The sequence below is a fragment of the Panthera leo genome, chromosome A1, assembly GCF_018350215.1.
Source record: "Panthera leo isolate Ple1 chromosome A1, P.leo_Ple1_pat1.1, whole genome shotgun sequence".
Lineage (NCBI taxonomy): Eukaryota > Metazoa > Chordata > Mammalia > Carnivora > Felidae > Panthera > Panthera leo.
Window position 1 is genome coordinate 203,142,444 of NC_056679.1, and position 16,018 is coordinate 203,158,461.

Genomic DNA, 16,018 nt, shown 5'->3' on the forward strand with positions numbered 1-16,018 from the left:
GAGATATTTTTAACAAGATCTGTTTTAAAATGAGGGGTGGCCTTTAATTAAAATTAAAATTCCCTTTAAGTATGCAATATTTATACTACTTATTTGTTACATTCTGTAAAATGTCTGAGTTTCTGGTGATAAAAATTCCTGCCAAAAAGACTATTATTTCCTGGAAATGATTCCTTATGTTTAAAGTAAATGAATTTAGAATAGTTTCCAGAAGAGTCATCATCTAAGCAAGAAACTCTTGAGTACTTAAACTGAAAACCACAACCAGTAACTGTCTACACAGCTAAAAATAAAATGTAGGGATTTGGGTCTAAATAAGCCACATTGGCTGTTTACACATGATAATAGCTCAATTCTATGGTTTACTAGGCCTCTATTAACATTTCCTAAAGGAGGGAGAATAATTGTGTTGAGTATGTCAGTATTTATTTAAATAATTATCTGTTGAGTCAGCTATCCTTAAATAGTGCATGAGTCATTGTTATAGTTATACTCAATAATTATTTTGTTCATTGTTAACAAATGGGCATTGTGCTAGATTCTTAGGGTTCAGAGGTAGTTTTCTCCATTTACCTCCTCAGTATAGCTTGATTTCTTTTGTTCCCACTCACCTACACTCCCCAAGTACAAATCCCCTTATGTCTAGCCTGAATTGCTAGAATGTTCTCACTGATCGCAATACACCCACTCTCAGCACAATCTCCTTAAGTTATCTTTTACATTACAAAATGATCATTTATAATGCCAATTTGATGGTGCCCCTGCCAGTTTTCAACGTTAATGTCTTCCCATTGTCCTCAGGATACAGACCTAACTCTCCAACAGAGAGTTGGTCCTGCAAGACCTATTGTCCTTGACTGCAGCCTCAGTTTTGGCTTCTTTTCTTGTCCATACTCCAGCCACATTGGACTATTCTAATTTTTTTAAACATGGTATGCCCCTTCCTATCTCAGAGCCATGCGTCCTCTTCCCTCTGCCTAGCGCGTGAGCACCAGTATTTCCTTCATCATTTAGTTCCAGTGTTGCTGTGGATCCTAGCTCAAATAACACTCTTTTAGGGAAATCATGCACCACCATGTCAGTTCTCGGTCTCATACATGCATAGCAGCTTACACATTCCCTTCAAAGGAACTATCATTATGTGTAATAATGGCCCATTAGGTTATTTGGTTTTATCTGTTTCCCTCACTAGATTGTAAGTTTCCATGAAAATATCTCTCATTGTTTTGCACTGGTGTTTCTTTTATACCTTGCTGGGTGCCTACCACCCTAAGTGCAATAGAAGGAAGAGAAGGAAGGAGGAAAGAAATCATCTCCCTTGCCCAGAAGTTATTGTTTTGTTACTGCTTTGTTTTGTTTCTGCTGTCAGGGTAGATGCTAAAACGTGGATATGTTTCCTTTAAGTGGATCAAATTGTGTCAATCAGAACACATACCAAATATTATTAAAAATAACTAATTTTCATTGCTTCTTGTTCTCTCAAGTTTCACACAGGACCGAGGCCTGGCTAAGCAATCTTAAAATCACACATTCATAAATAATTGCACTGTTTTATGATACAGAAATTAAAAATGGTCAGTTTCAGTTCTCGAACCTGAGGGTCAATGAAGAATTGTGTAAACTCTATAAGGCAAAAGACTTCCATATCTCTTACCACAACTAAAAGGATTTTTAAGAGGTACATTCTGAACCCAGACTTGAAAGTTAAAGGCATTAATTCTGCTACTGGCCATGGAGGGGCCATGGAAAATTACAACTGGAAAGAAATTAGAAATCATTCAGGCAGTAGCTTCTGACCTTTATTTTGAAAATGACGCAACCTAAGAGAAGCTGAAGACCACAAGATATGCAGTGACAGAGCAAGTGTTATGTTTCAATTAGGAATTTCAGTTGTAAATAGTACAAACTCCACCCAAACATCTTAAAGGGAAAAGAGACGTATTGGTTCCTGTGATTAAAAATTTGAGGGTAACTGGTTTCAAGTACCACTTGATCAGACAATATCAGCAGGACCTGTTTTCTCTTTCTCCATTTCTTGGATCCACTTTATGCTATCTTGGCTCCTTTCTCATTTTCCAGATTCTAAAATTCTTCCCTCAGAGTTAAAGAATGACTGTAGCTACAGTCATAGTGAGCTATATATTCTAGCTCACTAGGATTTCAGATTCATGTCCTGTAGGAAAGAGAGCTTCCTTCTCTATGTGCTCAAAATAAAAGTTCATGAATTGAGTCTTATTGATTCTTAACATGAAAATATTGGCCTATATGTCATCCACTGGATCTTGGGATGGAGGCCCATCTAATTGGGCTTGGCTGCCAGAGATTGATGGGATAGATGCTGTTATGTGAGCAATAAGTTCCTGGTATCCAGGCTCTGTAATAATTATTCCTTTCAAATGATGAATTCATTGTAAAAGATCACTGGCCATGCTGACCATAGCCCAAAGTCACATAGCATAAGGATGAAGGGGAAAACCAAGGAACAATCTTCTCAATTGTCACACTGAGGAAAGTAGTTGAAAAAGAATATAAGCATATAACCCCATCCAGAGCAATCATTTAGAGCAGCACTGTATATCTACAGATGCCCTGTAACCTATCAGGACACCCTGGAACCAAAGCCAAGGTTTTTCTCAGATATATGTTGGGGATGGATGAAAGGGAGAGGATGGGAATTATGAGAGTCTTTGTGTCTTTTGAATTGGAGTGAGTGTGACAGGTGGATGAGAAGAAGGGAACATTTTCATTTTGGTCAGATGAACCAGGGCTTACAGGTAAACTCTCCCATTGTCTCTTAGTAATGGTGTTATATCATTTATGATACGGAAAAAGTGAAAGAAAGAATGTGTGATACATCACTTTATCTCATCATGTATCAGGAGATTTAAAAGAAAATTTTAAAGCACTTTTTTAAAAATGAAGAATCATAATGTCCCTGTGCCAAAAGGAACACTCATTATTAATTGCTGGTAATTTGAAAATGCATAAATTATTCTACATCCTGGTAAAGACCACCTTGAAGTGGCACCAGTTGAAACAGCTGCTTAACCTCCCTGAGGATCATATCAGGTTCTTTAATTACATTGTTATGGGACTGAATATTTCTTTCCCAAATTATGCCCTATGAGATATTAGTGCTGGGACCATGAGAAAAGTTTTCAGTGGCCCAGTAGGTTTGAGAAACACTGGAGGAAAATAAATTAAATCCAAATTCATACTAGAACTTCTTATAGTCTTTGACATACAAACGAACATTGCAGGTCTCCACATATATCATATTCAGTGATTCCCAAACTCTTTTAACCAGGAAGTGTATTTACAGGAATACTTCTCAGGAATAATGTGCTGTATAGAATCCCATCTTGAGAAATGTAGGACCCATAATCTAAAAGTCTTCTATTTCTAATTATTTAAAAAAAAATTTTTAACATTTATTTATTTTTGAGAGAGAGAGAGAGAGAGAGACAGAGACAGAGAGAGTCGAGAGACAGAGTGTGAGCAGAGCTGTAAGCACAGAGCCCGACACGGGGCTCAAACCCACAAACTGTGAGATCATGACCTGAGCCAAAGTCAGACACTTAACTGAGCCACCCAGGCACAAATTCTGAAGGCTCTATAAATTTAGTCTGGATTCTAATACTTAGTGAATCTAAAGGAAGGGACAGACTCTTTTACCAAAAAATGGAGAAAAAAAATAACATACAAGTTACATTGTGACCTATGCTAGAAATGCCTTCATTATCATTTTAAAAGAAGGATTTGCTATTATTAACTCTGTGCCTTTTAAAGAATCTTCTAACAATTAAGTAATAATAATATCTCATCCAAGGGCAGCAATCATTCTTCAAAACTACTGATTTGGGTTAATATTGCAATATTCATATAATAAGTAATTGGTAGTAGTTATAGAACACTAAAGAATTTTCCAATACAAATTTTAAAATGGGTATAAAGTCCTACACATTCATTTTCCCCAAACACATTAGTTGAAACAACTGAAATGATATACAAGTAAAACTGAGACTTTTTTTCTGAATATTTTATTTAGCAGATGAAATGTTTAGTTTTAAAACAGTCCCTGGCCTCAAAAGATAATTAAATGTTCACTTGGGAGGTGCCTGGCTGGCGGCTCAGTCAGTAGAGCATGTGACTCTTGATCTCACGGTTGTGAGTTTGAGCCCCATGTTGGGTGTAGAGATTACTTTTAAAATAAAAGATATTAAATTTAAAAAAAAAATGTTCACCTTGGACAATAGCCTTTACATGTATAAGTAATTCCTGTGAATGGGAAAAGATTCAATTATATTAAAATTACTACATTGCAGAAATTGAATGTTGGAAGGAAGGAAGGAAGGAAGGAAGGAAGGAAGGAAGGAACAAAGAAAGAACCTGAAAAGGCAAAGGACAATGATGAACAAAAATGCTAGCCTATCCAGACCATTAGTTTCATCTGAATGCTGCATCATTATTCTAAAATGATATTAACAGTGACATCCAGCATCAGCACTGCCTCTTTTAAAATAATAGTATTAATTACAAGGTCACTAAAAAGCCAGCATCAGAGTATAGCTGATAGTCCCAGAGAGAAGGTAAAAAAAGATTTACTATTACTTTGGCCAGGAGTCAATGGATTCAAAAAGGCACATAGATGATTTTCTGACTTGGTAACAGGACGTCCAGCTTTCCAGCTTTAAAGTTTTACCTCATAAAACCTGGGCGAGCTGCAGTGTAAATCTGAATTTCCTCTTCCCATACTCTCCTCTCTCCATTTTCATGTTCTTTTTCCCTTTAACAGTCCCAACAATAGCCCCAACCTCTTACATCACCCATGCATGCCTGCTCTTTTCTAGCAGAGATTTTAACAGCTAACTTTTCTCCCATTTGTTCTGGGTTCTGGGCTTTACCTGGTTACGGCGGGCTTCGTTTTTAAATTATCTCATAATGCTCTGTACACTTCATGCTACTTGAGAAGCTTTTCTTCTTTTTCTTTCTCTGCTCTGTTTTGATGTGGAGGGATGGTCATCTCCAAGCATGTCTGGAATCATCCTAAATAACTATCTAGAGAGACCTCCTTCCATCTATCATCTTCAAGTAGTACATTTAGGAAGACACAGGTTTTTTTTTTTTTTCTTCAGGGAAAATTTCTCCAACTAGGAGGCTCAGTTTCAGACCAGAGATCAACATTTTTAAATTATGTTTCATTGTGGCTACTGGAACAAGAGCATGTCTAGTCTGCTTGCCAGCCATATATAGTCTATCTCTAGCCAAACCCTTGTCATCTTGAACCTACAGACATTTGTAGGCAAACATCCCCAAAGGTAAAATTTAAAAAATATCATTCCACTCAAAGTTTACCTCATTCTGTTTTCTCTACTCATTGTTTTCAAAAAGAGTAAAACCAATCAAATATTCCTGAGTGCCAGATGTATCACTACCCATGGTATCACCCATGGTCACCACTTTAGAGCAAATTATGATCAGCCAAAGCCCTGTGGCATTTCCCAGACTAGCCTCCCTTCCTTGTCTCCTATACTACAGCCTATTGCCGCCAGGATGTTCTACCTTAATCTTTATTTTTAAATGCTTCATAGTTTCTTGTGCCCACCTTCCCTACTTCACCCTGCCTCATACCAATCATATCTTATCTGAGCTTCAGTTCAATCGCAATAAATTTTTCCATGTTCTCTGAAAATGCCCAGCCCTGTGTGTGTGTGTGTGTGTGTGTGTGTGTATGTTATGACGTTTCCTTTACTGTTCCTTCCTCCTAAATTATCCTTACCCTTTTCTCTGTCTGAAGAATTCCTAGTCATTATTCTAGTATCAAATTTCACCTCCACAAAACTCTTTTCTCCTTTCTCTACATGATTACCTCCACTCTCGTTTATACCCCTTAGCCCTTGAACAAATTTCTGTTTTACCTATATTCTATCAGTGGATTTATATCCCTCTTCTGTACACTGTGCTTGAGAGCATATGCTTATGATCATTAAGGTCATAAATGACAATCCCTTTTCCCTGCCTGTCAAACCCAGTTGACCAACATAGAATTCAAGCAGACAGAGGTCAAAATATCACCCTTTTAGTTAATAAAAGTGATATAAGGGAATATAGTTCAGACTTCTAGGCCAAGTGGTATTTTTAATATTTTACCTCTCAATTAGAACTAAGAGCTCACATAACAGGCAGCACTGAGCTGGCACAGGGACAGGGTCTAGCTGAGAAGCTCACTACTTGGCCAGAGACAAAGTGGGAACCCATGTTCCCCGCAAATGCAACCAGACAGATGTGAGGAGAAAGAGATGGAAACATTCTGCCAGCTCCTCCTCCCAAGCTCATCAGTCAACAGAGGGATGGGAGGGGCATTTTCCCTGTGTGCCTCTCTGTTTCTGTGTCCACAATTCCTTTTTCTATAAGGACACCGGGCCTCTTGAATGGGGGGCCCACCCTCCTCCAGTCTGATCTCATTTTAACATATTTCATCTTCAATAAACCTATTTCCAAAGAAGGTCCCATTCTGAGGTACTTGGGGTAGGACTTCAAGACACAGATTTGGTGGGCGGGGGGCACAATTCAACCCATAACAGGTGATTACTTTTATAGATATCACTAGTTATCAAATATCAGCAAATACAGATAGGAAGTAACACTGCAAAAGAAACTACCCTGTGATGCTTCTTCACTTAGAATTTTAATACTTGTGAAAGGGCTCATGTAGACCTACTTATATATTTTGTAATATATCTCCAGTGTATATATTTAAATATATAAGTGAAATAAACTGGCTCAGCTTTTCTTTATAACTTTTTCACATTTCAAGTTCAGTTTTGGGAATCCACTCAGAGTTATCAATGGCTCTATTTTTTCCACACAGTAGTGTCCTCTGCCCCATCAAGAGCATTGGTAATAAAACATTTCTTTTAAATACAGTCTGATGTCATTAACGGGATTCTCTTCCAAGCCAATGACACCCATTCTATAAATTTTGATAGTCGGACAATGATACTTTCTACTATGCCATGAGTGCTTCCTGGATTTACATACAGCAGCTGTAAGACAGTACCCAATTTCACAGCTGCTTGATGTTGGAGGGGGAGGCGGCAGGGAGTCTATCTTGGAGTCAATGAAATACAGTAAATATAAACTCTATTACAAAGCCCGAACTAGTTTTTTCAAGGCTTCTATAACAAACCATCACAAACTTAGTGGCTTAAAACAACACAAATTTGTTATCTTACAGTTATGTAGATCAGAAGCACATCAGTGGTCTCGTGGCGCTAAAATCAACATGTCAGCAGGTGCATTCTTTTCTGTAAACTCTTAAGGAAAAATCCATTTTCTTGCCTTTTCCCACTTCTAGAGGCCTCCCATGCCTCTTGGCTTTGTTTTAGCCCCTTTCTTCCATCTTCAAAGCCAGAAACATAGAATCTCTCTGATCCTGCTTCCATCAGGACATCTCTTTCTCTGACCACAGTCAGGAAAGGCCCTCCACTTTTAAGGAAAGGCCCTCCACAAAGGCCCACCATATGTTTAGATGAACCCACCTGGATCTAATTGAGAATGATCTTTCCATATCAAGACCCTTCATTTAATCTTATCTGCAAAATCTCTTTTGCCAAACAAGTAAATATGTGGACATCTTTAGGGGGGCCATTATTCTGCTTACCACAGACTTTATTTGCATGCTATTGACTTTTGGTTGATCTTTATGTATCTTTAAGGAACAAGTGTGTCTTTGATCTGTATTCTCAGTGTCTGGCACCGAGTTGATGACGGTAGGTTTGCTGAATATTGAAACAACGAAAGGAATGGGGGGTGTTCTTATTCATTTCTATTAAAACAAGAAATGACATCTGTAAAGGAATGAGTTATGGTAAGCATGACTCATTTCATGAATGGGAAGAAGCTTGGGGCAGTTAGAGTTTAGGTTGTATCTTAGAGACCCTTGTGATAGGAGTCTAGATATCATACAGATTATGAAAAATCTATATATGTTGCTTACAGGTTTGGAGTTTATTCTCTATCCAAAGAATATTTATTGAAGAATTATAAGCAGCAAAGAGAAAAGATTGGATTTAATAAAATTAGTTTGATGATGGTACAAGAGATGATTAGAGACTGGGGTTGCAAAGTTTATACTTCATGTTTTAATTCAAGGGGGACTTTAAAGACAGGGGGTACTTAGAATGTAGATATGATTTGAGGAGTTATGCTTTGTTCCCATTGTCAACCCCCTAAAATTTTCCAGGTTTTTCTAGAATATTTAAAATCATGTCCAGCATTCTATTATGTTCATTAGTTAGGATTTAATTTTATATAATTACCTAGGAAGCATGTTTGATGATTAGTATACAAACGTTCAGATTTTCCAAGCAATTTTAATCAATTAGTTTTTATGAAGCTGTTTTTAACTTTCTGAAAGCCACCTCAGAGGGCCTTCCCCATCTGAAGTCAATGGAATGTAACAGGAGAGGCAGGAGAAATGAAGCAGGAGGGCTTGCCCAGCTGTTGTTACCTTTGAAGATGAAGGAAGCCACAAGCCGAGGAACGTAAGTCCCTTGGATAGAGTCTAGAAACTGGGAATGGCCACAGCTGTGAGTCAGCAAGGAAATGGGTGTAGAGTCACCAGAATGAAGCACAGCCTTGATTTCTGCCTTGTGAGATTTGAAGCAGAGAACCACCTAACCTATAGAACTGTGAGATAGTAAAAGGGTGCTGTTTTAAAAGCCACTAATTTATGGAGATTTGTTATGGCAGAAATAGAAAACTAATACAAGTGCTGTGTTAAAATAATTAAATAAATATAAACGTTTTCTACTTAAATAGACTTATCCATAACAAAAGATTTTCCATTTCTTTTTAAACTGCTTCTTTCTCTTTACCAAATCAACCATTAGACTCTTCAATGACAGATTTGTAAATATCTGCTCTATTGTCACTAGACGAAGTCTGAATGAACTTTGGGTATACCCAGACTAGCATCCTATGGCCTTATTTTCTTCCTCCCTATCCTAATCCAGACATTGTATTTTAAAAAAAAGGTACATAGCACTTAAAAATATTGGATTTGCTCCCAGATTTTCAAATAGGGCTGTTTCTCATTTTGTGCCCTAGCTACTTCTGTTTCCTGTGATACTGAGAAACAAGTCCAAGTACAACTGAAAGTTAGGGTCTTTCAACCTGCTTCAAATCAATTTTATTGACCCTACATAGCCAATAGGCTATGCCCATATCGATATGCACTGTGGATATTCTATGTTCCAAGGTTTTCTCTATAGGAAGACAAGTGCTGCCATTGACTAGAAGAAGGGGAAAAAAAGACGCTAATCTGTAGCATCTAAGACTCAATGAAGACCAAAATGAAGTCTTTGAGAACTAGGCAGATATAAAATAACCTCCAGACTACTGGTATGGCCAGGGAAATCATGAATAATACTGACTGGAGGATTAATAGTCTTCCTTCTGCCTGGGAGGATGGTCCTCCTTCCCAACCCATCACCTTGAAGCCCTCCTCCAGCATCTCTTACAGTGTAATGATAACTTAATGACTTGTCCATCCACTAAGGGGACAATAATGGGAAAAATCAAAATCAGCCTCTCTACAGTCAAGAGAACTAAAGTTAAAACTTCCAAAAGTTAAAACTTCAAGCAATAATTTGTTCTGTCAGTGCAGAGCTCTCCTTTTTCTTCTGATCACATGCTATAATTCCCTTTTACTTTAGATGTATAACTGAATATCCTTTTAGATGTATACATTACCTTGTTGACCGTGACTCCTCCTGGTTTCTAATATGTATCTAATCCTTTTGAATGTATGTTCAAACTCTCTTGTATACTTGAATTATTTTTCAAATGTATTGTTTATATTTGAGTACAAGGGACTCCTTTCTCTGTATATATCAAAATAATTTACTGAATCGCAAAAGGTTTGGAGGTCTTTGAGCTGTTTTCCTGATGTGTAAAGAATCAGGGTGGAGTAGGCAACAGCTCCAGGTTTGTAGAGGTTCACCTCAGCTATTTCTGTGTGTATACATTGAGGAGATATTACAAATTATGCTTCACAACTCTTAATCAGTAAATTTGTGTCATTTTTACATTCTCCTGAACCTATTATTCTTTAGCTGTATGCTTCAGCTCACTCTTTGTTCAACACTTGTTTTTGGTTTTCTTACAAAGGCTATAAAAGACCTAGAATCTGGGCAGAAGAAAAGAGGCCATTGGTTTGAAAGATCAAGGTGTCCCAACTTCACAAGCTGCTCCATGTAGGGAGGGTTCCAAATGAAAGCAAGGTTGAGAAGTAGTCAGAGTGAAGATTAGTATTATGAAGACCAATTCTCTGTCTAACCCACTACTAGACCAAGGAACCCTTTTTTTTTTTTTTTATCAAGGGCCAAGACTGTAGGGAGAGGAATGAGACAAATGAGGCTCTTCCTTCAGGCATAAAATTTAAGAGGCACCAAAAACTCAGTAAGATAAATAGTATTTTGATACGATGTTTTTAAAAATAAAAATTAATGCAAAAAAAAAACCCAATGGTGAACAATTTATCAAAAGTTGAAATAAAAACACCATAGATATTTTGTTATCCTAGTAGCATAGCAGGGAATATCTTATGGAAAATACAGGGTCAAAGAGCAGAGGGAGGATTTCTTGTTCCCTATTGATCACTTACATGTGGTAGGCACTGTTTCAGGCACAAAGAACACAGCAATGAACCAAACACTGCAGTATTGTTCTCATGAAGCCCGCATGAAGTCTTTGACATTATGGTGGGGGACAACAGAAAACAAGTTAAATACGCTAAATGCACTGGATATTAGTGATAAAGTCTAAGGAGAAAAACAAAGCAGGAAAAAGAAATAAGAAGAGTGATGCAAATATTGATAAAGTAGCCCAGAAAGTGTCTGAGAAGTTGGCACTGAAGACCTGAGGGAGATGAGGGAGTAGCCATTCAGAGCAAAAGCTTTTCAGGCCAAAGGGATTGCAGAGGCAAAGGCATAAGGAAGGAGCGTGCATTCCCTGTTCCAGGAACAGCAAGAAGGCCAGTATGACTGAACAAGCAAGTGGTCAAGGAGGAAGAGTAGTAGTTGATGTGACGCACAGTGTGGTGAGGGGGTGTAACCACATAAGGCCCTAAGTCACTATAGGACAAACCTTTTCCTCTGAGATGAGAAGCCCTTAGAGGAGCTGACCAGGGAAGTGACATGATCTGACTCACTTTCCCAGACTCACTGTGCAAACAGAATCGATCCCTACCACAATTTTGTCTCCAAGCATTTCTTCCTCTTGATCAGAAAATGAAGGAAAAAGAGTTGACTCTGTGGAGGGCCAGGGGTTTTATTCCTTGGCTGTGAAACCAGGGCCTGTGTCCAGCCTCACGAGGGGATTTAGGGTAAAGTAGGGATAATATTTCACAAACCTATCTTCATGTCCTATCAGTAGAGTCACCAAGAGCTGAATCAATAAACCTCATTATTAAATGTATAGTTAGATGTAGATACAGATATAGATGTGAGCATAGATGCATTTGTACTTGTAGGTGTGGATATGGATATATTTAATAGCAATATATTTTGCAATTACAAACTAATAACATAGTAATTACAGAAGTTTTTAAAAATATTTTCTTTCATCTGTTTATTGAGTATTTGGAAGGATGCTGGCATCTCCCTTTATTGAACAGGAAAATGCATGCAACGCAAAAGAACTTAAGAAAGAAGACAGATCTGTGGGTGTTTGTGTGTGTGTGTGTGTGTGTGTGTGTATCTATTATTAAAAGCTGGCATAAAATTTTATAATATTCTCTGCTTCAAATATAAACTGCTTTGCTATCCATTACTTTATTTTTTTAAGTTTTCTTATTTATTTTTGAAATTTGTGAAGCAAGAAGCATTTCATATGTTGGAAGAATGCCTTGTTTACTAATATTGCTACGTCAAATATTCATCAAGATTGGTAGCAGACAGCTGCTGATAATGCATAAACAGGGAGCCAGGCCTTTTGATGCCAAATTCTACCCTCTCTTATATGAAGACAAAGGCTATTTTTACTGAAATCAACAAAAGCTTTCCCCCAACCCTGACTTCTAACAAAAGGCATCTAAGGGCAGAATCTGACATTAATTTCTGTTTCATTTGTTTGCAAGAGTGCAAAATAGTGAAACAAAATGAGAGGTGCCATTTGCCAAGCTGATATTCAGCCAGTAAGCTTTAGCTTGGCCATGATGGTTGCTTAGAGCTGGCCTCCAGCCTAGCTATTCAGTGCCCCATCCTGATGGAATTTGTCCTTGCTTTCCTGGGAGATAAATGTTTTGACTGTCAACTCTGGCATCGACAATTGGACATGGCTTTTCTTTTATTTGTTTTAAAATATAGGTCAGAATATCAGGGAAGATACAAGGGATTTCCAAAGAAGACATAGACACTGCAGATCTTTTCTGCTAATAAATACTTTCTCCTCTTCTTTTTACTTCTAAAGTGAAGGTGGTAAAGCTGGCAGAGTTCACAAAATATTATTACTATTGTTAATAAAATTATAACAATAAGTTAATAAGACTTACTAATAGGTTAATACAATGATATACTACATAAAGCAGTTCCATGTTGCATAGAGTTAATCACAACAAAGCCATAAAAATGTTAAGCAATAAACATTATGATCAGGAACAGTCCCCCAGAAAACCCTTTCTATATCCTGTTAGACATATTTCCCTGTTCTTAGAGCATAGTTTAAAATGGGTAATTGCTCTGAGTTCTACTTCTGCCATTCCTTCAAGTCACTATCAATCTCAGTTTAAACACCCCATCATAAAATGAACCTTCAACATCACTCTGGATCTTTACCTCTCTGTGCATAATCATATTTATTTTACCATTTACAAATGAAAATACCACTGAGTACTTTTTACCAAATGTGCTTTTAGGCTTTACCTTTGTGAAGCGATACTATTAAAGCACAACAGGGAGGATTCCATCCAGTTGGCTTACTTTTCTGTATAATGGTTTGGCACAAATCTCAGTGTCCGGCAACCTCCAAGTGATAAGATATGGCTTTCTACTGATTTCTATATTAATCTATTCTGATTACATCCAGATAGATTTTTTTTTTTAATCTCTTAAAGTAATGTTCCTGGTGGTAAGACATGGTAATGCTACAATAGCATTTTCTCTGAGAATAGATTCTTATCAGTAGTCACTTCTTCGCAAAGGATCACAAACAAGTTTCTCCTCTAGATGTTCTCCCACAGAATGGGAGAGAAATCTCAGTAAATAGAGCCCTTTGACATTTTGACTATTCAAATATGCCACATGTGAATTTAGGTACTAATTGGTCATTTTAGACGCCTGCAAATTTCACGAATGGAAATATTCCGTTGTCACAGTGTGGCCCAAGTCAGATCTGACCCGAGAATGCAAAATTCCCTTCCAGGTTAACCAAGGATCACGTAGAATTTGTCTCCAGATGTGATTGTGGTTGTCATCAGTAGGAATCAGAGGATTCCTTTTACAGGTATTAGATGGCAAGACTCAGGAAATAAGGTACAGGCATGAATCAATCTGAGTTTCACAGGAACCCAGCACTGTACAGTGAGAGAGTGAGGGGCTGCACAGGCTGAGTTTTGTCATCCCCCCAAATTCATATGTTGAAGCCCTGACCCCCAGTTTGACAGTATTTAGATATAGGGCCTTTGGGAGGTAATTAAGGTTAAATGAGCTCATATGAGTGGGCCCTAATCCAGAGTGACTGATATCCTTATAACAAAAAGAAGAGACACCAGAATCCAGGCACACAGAGACAAGGCCATGTGAGGAACCCAGCAAGAGGCCATCTGTAAGCCAAGGAGACCAAGGCCTCAGGAGAAATCAAACCTGTGGACATCTTGATCTTGGACGTCCAGCCTCCAGAAGTGTTCTGGAAGAATTTCATTGTGGCAAAATACGGAGGTCTCAGCTCCTCCTTCTATTTTACGATTTTAATCAAGCATATCACTTGGCTCTTAATGATTCAGAGAGTAAAACATATGCCTACAAATATATGGCCTATTTTCAAAATATTCGCATTCATATGTAATATAAGCAATGCAAGTTATATAAACATACCACCTGCAAACATGGTAGCACGACTGTCCTTTTCTCTCTCGGTGCCTATACAATCACCCCCATATCCAGTCCCAGTTCCTTCTGTGTTCTAAGTCAAAGCCAGGAAAGATGCTCCACAGACATGCTTTTTTATCATAAGGTTGAGCCTGATGTTCGTTTTCTCAGGGTTAAAGTCCAGATTGCTGTAGGTACTCCTTCCTGAGGTTAGACCATCTCAAAGGCTTCTTTTACACTGCCTTCAAAACTGAGCTCTTCCCTTTCAGACTCACCTCCTCCCATCTCCTACTCCCTTGCTCTAACAGTTGCCATACACGGAGCAGAGAATGCATATGCTGGAGGTGAAATAACAGAAGCCTGAACTATAGCAACTATGGGGAGGATGAAGAAGAGAAGTTCCAGAAGAAGCAATGTCCTTGTCAAAGACGAGTGGCACTTTGTTGCTCTTAGAAAGAGTAAGGCTAAGCCTCATGCCCTGATGTAGTTCAGAAGCAAGGATCATAGTATAGAATAGAATACATAGTCTCCAAGTTGGGGACTCTGTATCAGCTGAACCATGAAGAGAAAGAACTTGAACATGGAGAGAAGGTAGGACTAACCCTACCTCCCCTGTGTGTGCTTGATTCGGTAACAGTATGGTACTTTTGTAATGGACCATACTTATGGTAACTTACGTAGTGTATTAATCTTCTACAGCACTTTGGTCACTTCTTTGGTAACTTATGTAGTGCTTTAATCTTCTACAGCAAATTTCCAGTCGAAGTTACTTGCCACCTTCACCTACAAAAGTAAATCCTAAGAATTAGCATCACAAGGAGAAATGTTTTTCCTTATTTCTTTCCTTTTGTTTCTTTTTATTGTATCTATATAAGAAGATAGATATTAGCTGAACTATGTTAATCATTTCACAACACATATGAATCAAATCATCATGCTGTACACCTTAAATTTATACAGTGATATGGCTATTATTTCTTACTAAAACTAAAAAAAAGTGATAATGATAAAACTTTTACAAAAAGTTGAAAAACAAATCAAATGAAGGAGAAAGGGGCCTTCCTCTGTCTGTCCAGGCACCAGACCTCTACTGTGGATAAAGATGGAGGACCTCCATGATAATTAGAACCAGGGCCCATTGCTCGTCAAGGAAACAGGCCAAGAAGGACAAAATAGAAACTTCATCCTCATCCATTTCAGGCAAGATTAAATGTAGAAATATCTGTGTCATCAGCCAGGGAGAGCTTGACACGAGTTTTAATTGGAAGTAAACAGAGAGCTGTAGAGGAAGGGCAGGCTGACTGGTCAAATGGGAAGCTTTGATCAGATTTCATTAGGTCATCTCATGCAGAAACAGGCTAAAATTTACAAGTGGACCAACAGTTTCTCTAAGAGTGGGCCAAAAAGTATCTAATATATATTTTATATAACAGAAACTTTCCAGCATCTAAGTTTCTCTAGCTTTAAAATGAGGTAAATGGTCTTTCTCCTTTACAATTCTCATAGAGACATTTTAATAAGATACTGCCTGCGGTATCTGTTAAGTTCCTTTGAAGAAAAACAGAAGGAAGTGGAAGACATTTTTAATGTTAAAAGACTATTTGTTGTTGATCTGCTTTATAACATAATTTCTGAAAAGTTCCCTTACCTCTGTGTGTTTAGGCAGAGAATTTTACCAAACTTTTCTAAATAATGTTTTGATATGCAAAGGAAAACAAAGGGATATATCTTAATCAATGGTTCATTCACACTTTAGTTCAAATGAAAAAACCTTATGCATTTACTAAGAAAGTAACTGATGTTAAGATAGCTGTCCTAGATAGAGTAGGTTACCCTAAAATTTGAGTATGTACTAGGAAAATAGAATTTAAATTTATTTCTTCTAATAACCCAAATAAATGCAAAATCTTTATTAGTTTTCAATGAGA

The 16,018-nt window shown here is 37.6% G+C and overlaps 1 long non-coding RNA gene across 2 annotated transcripts in view; it reads right to left on the reverse strand.

The window, feature by feature from the left end:
• The window catches only part of LOC122226697, a 487,385-nt gene that overhangs the window by 88,308 nt on the left and 383,059 nt on the right, over positions 1-16,018 (reverse strand). For both annotated transcript variants that reach the window (XR_006205727.1, XR_006205725.1), the window contains exon 3: positions 14,768-14,873. This is a non-coding gene — a long non-coding RNA (uncharacterized LOC122226697). The remainder of the gene's footprint in view (positions 1-14,767; positions 14,874-16,018) is intronic.